Below are 6,000 nucleotides of genomic sequence, written 5' to 3'. Positions count from 1 at the left end.
CTTGTAAAAGTGTTGTAAGTCTGAAACTCTGCCCAAAATTATCATATGATATCCTTTTGTGCAACCTGGTAAGTTTGTCATGAACTGCATCTGTATTTATTTAGACATCTGAGATAAGAACTAGCAAAGATTCACAGATACCAGAACAGTATGAGCTAAAAGTGTGCAGTTTTGGGTGCCACAGTATGAGAGGGACACAAAACCATTGCAGAGTGTCCAGAGGAGGGCATTGAGGATGGGGAAGGCTCTGGAGGGGAAGTCTTACAAGGAGAGGCTGAAGTCCCTTGGTTCGTTCAGCCTGGAGAAGAGGAGGCTGAGGAGAGACCTCATCACAGTCTGTGGCTTCCTGACAAGGGAGAGTGAAGGGACAGGTGCCGATCTCCTCTCTTTGGTGACCAGGGACAGAACTCAAGGGAACAGCATGAAGCTGCGACAGGGGAGGTTTAGGTTGGTTATTAGGAAGAGGTTCTGTACTGAGAGGGTATCGGGCGCTGGAACTTGACTGAGTTCAAGAAGCATCTGGGCGATGCCCTCAGTCCCATGCTCTGACTGGTCTGGTCCTGTATGAAGCCAGCAGTTGGACTCAATGATCCTGAAGGGTCCCTTCCAACTCAAGAAATTCTGTGATTCTATGAATGTTTGTGATATTTTTCTAAGTGATCTGCTTACCTAAGGGATGCTGTGCTTCGACTTTGAACAGCACTGAGAGGAAGCTGATACAGGCAGCCCACCAAATTAAACAGAACTTAACCTTGGTGTTGGCAATGCTTGGCTGATAAGTCTCAGTATATAAAGATCCATATGCAAATACAGATCTTTTATTTTCATTAATTGATAGAATAAAAATACTTTAGCTACACAATAATGATTCATGCTGGGGAAAATCCTGGAGGCATTCTCAAATGTTTCTGATATTTGAACTGAACTGGTAATTTATATTTGAAGTATGGACAACCAATAACACTCTTGACAGCTGCAACATCTTCTGTAATCATATTTATTTTTCATCAAAGCTTGAGGAGACTCAACACACACCAGGCTTTTAACATTTTTCACTCAACAGCTACGTTTTACAGATTCTAGTGGGGACCACCCAACATTTCTGTGTTCACTGCAGCTGTAGCTATCAAACTTGTGAAGAGCAGTTTCAGAGTTTGAAGCATAGCTGGTGAACACAATGGTCTTTTCATGATCTGTTCTTAATCAGTAACATTGACAACATGCCTGCCACCTTCAGCCACACACCTCACGAACAACTCCAGGCACCAGTACAAGCCGGAAAACAGCCTGGCAAAAAAGGACCTGGGGTCCTGGTGGACACCACATTGAATGTGAGCCAGCCATGGACCCTTGCCACAAAGAATGCCAATGGGACTGCATTAGGTGAAGTGTTGGCACCATGTCAAGGGAGGTGGCCTGTCCTTTCTCTGTGCTCAGCACTGGCGTGGCCACACCTGGAGTGCTATGTCCAGTGCTGGGCTCCTCAGTACAGGAGTGACATGGACATACTGGAGACAGTCCAACAAAGAGCCACAAAGATGATGAAGGGACTGAAGCATCTCTCCTGTGATGAAAGGGTGAGAGAGCTGGGACTGTTCAGCCTAGAGAAGAGAAGGTTCAGGGGGCATCTCATCAAAATCTATTGACACCTGTAGGGAGTCTGTAAAGAGGTTGGATCCAGGCTCTTTTTTCAGTGATGCTCAGTGTCAGGACCAGAGGCAATGGGCAAAATCTAACACGTGAGGTTCCCTCTGAACATCAGGAAACACTTTTCTCCTGTGAGGGTGACTGATCATTTGGACAGGCTGTCTTGAAACCTCCCTTTGAGGAGATATTCAAAAGTTGTCTGTACAGGCCCATCTGGCCATGCTTGAGCAGAAGGTTGGACCAGATGATCTCCAGAGGCTCCTTCCAACCTCAATTATTCCATTATTATGTGATTCTATGAAATGCAATGGAAGATCAACCTCTGGACCTCCTTCCAAAAGACCTGTCATGGCACAGGAAGGCAGGCTGGCCAGGCATAGCAAGACGATGTTACAAAGCAGCCCTCAATTCAATGCACATCAAATGAGTCCTTCTAAAAGCTTAAAGAGTCTCCTATGAACTGCATTTTCTTAAAGATGTTGACCATTAAGGCAGTGAATTTCTAACAACAGTTTAGGATGCTCAGTGCTTCATATTTGTACCAAGAAAAAGCAAAAATAGGAATCCTTGGAAAGGGGCCATTACAGACTGGAACACTGATGATAAGTAATTTGTGTGAAAGGAAGCTCACCCTTGTGACTAAGGATCTGGAAAGAGTTAAAGAACAATATATGTGTTTTCATTTTGGTGATGAGATGACAGGAGTTACTGCCTTTGATACACAGCTGATCAGGTTGCAATGAAATGTGGATGCTATATTCACATTCAAGGTGATTTCAAAATGTGCTCTTAGATATAAGCCAGTCTTGTAAGAGTGCCAATCATTTGCCAATCAGACAGCATTACAGCCGACAGATGGCAAGGTAATTGAGGCCTACCAATGGCTCATTAAAACATCACGCGAAGTAATCACCTTGCGGCTTAGTACCTGAGTAAAAGCAAAAAATACAAACTGTTATGAAAAGGAGAAGTAAAACATCAGTCAGACGTTGGCAGAAGGGTTTTTAGTGTCCTTGTATGACTGCAGTTTGGGTGTCCTCATATGCAAATGAACATAGGAGATCTAGAGAACACAGAGGAAGGGGACAGAAATGATGAAAAGAATCGGTGGCTTCTCTGTGAGGGGACTAGGAGTCTTCAACCTGGAAGAGATAGGACAGAGTATGACAGTGATCTGTAAAACCAAGAACAATTTGGTGAAGGTAATCACAATATTTATTTTTACATTACAAAACTGGAGGTTATCAGATGAGTAGCAGGTAGCAGGCTCAAAAGGCCCACTTTTTTGCACAATGCATGATTGCAGTATGGGACTCACTGCTGCTGGTGGGTCTGGAAGCCAAATCTAAAGGACTGCAAAAAAAGATTCCATGAAGGAAGGGAAGAAAAGTCCCTCAGAGCTTGTGCAGTCCCAAAACTAAAGCAAGGCAACATTTGTGTGGAAGGAATGTATATCAAACCACTATTACTGGATTTTCACCCTGTTCTATTATTTTTTCCCCTACAGAAGTGTGGAAAATTAGTCACAGATTAAACTCACGTTTAGACAGACCTAGCAGAGCAACTGTTCTATTAAAGGGTATTTAAGTAGACAAAAATTTTCCTGAAATAGGCCCATTAAGATTTCAGGGGCAGCTTTTAATAAAAAAAATAATAAATGGAAGAAGCTGGGTATTGTATTCTATCTGGCCTTGTTCTGTACCAACAAAACCAACCTGAGTTGAATCCATGATTTCTAAGAGCCGAGCTGCATATGCTGTTCAGAATATGAAGCCTCAGGTAAATAAGCATTTGGTGGCTGCAATATTCACATCATGAAGTAATTCTGCACTGATGGCTGGCTGGCTAGAATTTAACCAGATGTCTGCATTAAAGCAAATTCTACTATTTTTACCAAAAAGAACAAAATGCATATTACAAAATATCGCACATCCATCAGGTTATAGTATCTCCTACATTTTTTTTTTATATTCATTGATCACCACTAGTTACTCAGATACTTGATATAATTTTCTGAGAATATTAGAAAAATCTCTCTGGCCACACAACAAACCTCCTCCCAGAAGAAGGAACTTCCATGTGAATAGTGGCAAGTAGTAGAAACAAATCTTTTTCCATTGGGCAGGATGTGAAATAAGGATAAGTTACGTCCTTAACATCTTTTCAGCCTCTGCAAGGGATTTACTGTGAACCAAGTTCTGAGATGCAATGACGAGGTGGAAGGAATAAACACTCTGAATAGACATTCTGAATATGCATTAACGATCTGATATGCTTCTCTGAACAAACTTTGGAATCGTTAGAAACAATGGAGAATACGGAATACCAATGAGTATGAAGAAAATAGACACACATTGCAGCAAGGATTGACACAAGCATTGTAGTTAGTGAGACAGTTCCTTAAATCGATAACCTGCAATCACAGATTGCCCACCGAGAACCCTTTTCCAAAATAGCCAACTATTAGCTCACTCATGTGGCTCATTTTTTTAATGAAAATTTGGAGAAGTATGATATCCAGAAACAAAAATCAATTTAACAATTGAAACTGAGTATCACTTCAGAGTGACCGGGAGCTCTGACTGTAGCTTTGATTACAGAGTATGGTTGAAATCTATTAAAGCACTTTGTTACATTTGATTTATAAAGATTACAAGGAATTACACGAAACACAGCTTGCTTTCAACATGGATAAAAGCATTTACTTACAAGCTGAGAATTTCTAAATCCATGCTGCTTCACATTGTTTCACTATCTGCATTTCCCCAGTGTTTATTTTGCTTATTGGAGAAGCTGTTAGGAAATATCACTGACAAGAGTGCGCAGAGAAGATGCAGCGTTCCTGTGGAACCCACAAAAAGTGTAACATCAGTTTCAGGAAGTGTGTAATTTGATAGAAAGCAGCTAGTTACAGATAACACTTCATATTAGCAACTCTCTTCTCATTACAACAGTTGATCCAACTTAAACTATGATTTTCACAAATGTCCTTTTGAATCATTTCTTGTTTTACACCAGGAAAATAATTAGAACGTTATTGAAGCTGACTGGCTTCCTGATTGAGTGATGCATAACAATACTGGATAGATTAATATAGATGTAGCTTAAGAAACAATTAATTAATATAGCTTTAATATACGGAAAATTGAAAGTATTTATGTATTTTAGATTTTAGTAGAATATAGCCATAACCATTTGAGCTGTTTTGCTGGAGTAGCTACAAAATTTAACCAGGACAGTGGAACAGCCTTGGAGACAAAGAAAGTGAAAATAAGAATGTAATAAATAATGAGGCCAATGACCAATTAAGAGAAAGAGTATATCTTGTTTTCATCTAAGAGGGGTTCCTAGCTAGTTTGTGCAGGAATGTGTTTTTGAGACTATGGAGAAAACCATAAAAGTGCAGGCGCTGAAGGAAAAGGTAACAAATTCACTGAGAGGAAGACGTCCAGCCTTCATCCCTGAAGACCACCAGAAGACCACCTGAGTGTCACTGGGCATGCTCTGTCTGGGAGGAGTTAATGTAAATGACTTCCTGGAAATAATTTCCATAACCCTGCCTTTTCTTAGAAATATATGTATAGCTGGTCTGTATGAATATAAGAATGTTTGCTTTAATTAGGAGGAGCGATGCCCTGTGTGCACAGGGCTGTGATAAAGAATACCTGCTTAATAACCAGCCCGGTTATTGAGTCTTGATTTCAACTTTTTGAGGCTTCATTTCAGAAGGCCAGACTGCCAGACTGACAAGCTGAGGTGCCAAGCACTGTTGAACTCTCAACATTTTGCCACCAGAGAAGGGAGTGAGAAGATTTAAGAAACTGTGCAAACACTAAGGCCAGGGAAGAAGGAGAGGGGGGTGAGGCGCTCCAGGTGCTGGAGAGAGAGATTCTTGTGCAGCCCATGGAGAAACCCATAGTGAAGCAGGCTGTCTCCCTGCAGCCCATGGATGATGATGGGGAGCAAGATCCCATCTACAGCCCATGGAGGACCCCATGGAGCGGATGGAGACACCTGAAAGACACAGTGACACTGTGGGAAACCCACGGTGGAGGAAGCTCCTGGCAGTGAAACCTGAAGCTCATGGAGAGACTGACCCACACTGGAGCAGGTTCGCTGGGGAACTTGTGACTCTGTGGGGGACCAGGTTGGAGCAGTCTGGGCCTGAAGGTCAGCACCCCCTGGCAGTGACCCACACTGAGGCAACTGGTGAAGAGCTGAAGCCCTGTGGGAAAGCACTCAGGTAGGAGTTTGTGGAGGACTATCTTCCATGGGTGGGACCCCACGCTGGAGCAGGGGAAGGGCGTGAGGAATGCTTCATCCCCAGCTAAGAAGGAAACCCACTCCTGAGGA

Source organism: Gallinula chloropus (genome assembly GCF_964237585.1).
Source record: "Gallinula chloropus genome assembly, chromosome: 1".
In the NCBI taxonomy this organism is placed as follows: Eukaryota; Metazoa; Chordata; class Aves; order Gruiformes; family Rallidae; genus Gallinula; species Gallinula chloropus.
Note: the sequence above shows the minus strand (reverse complement) of the source record.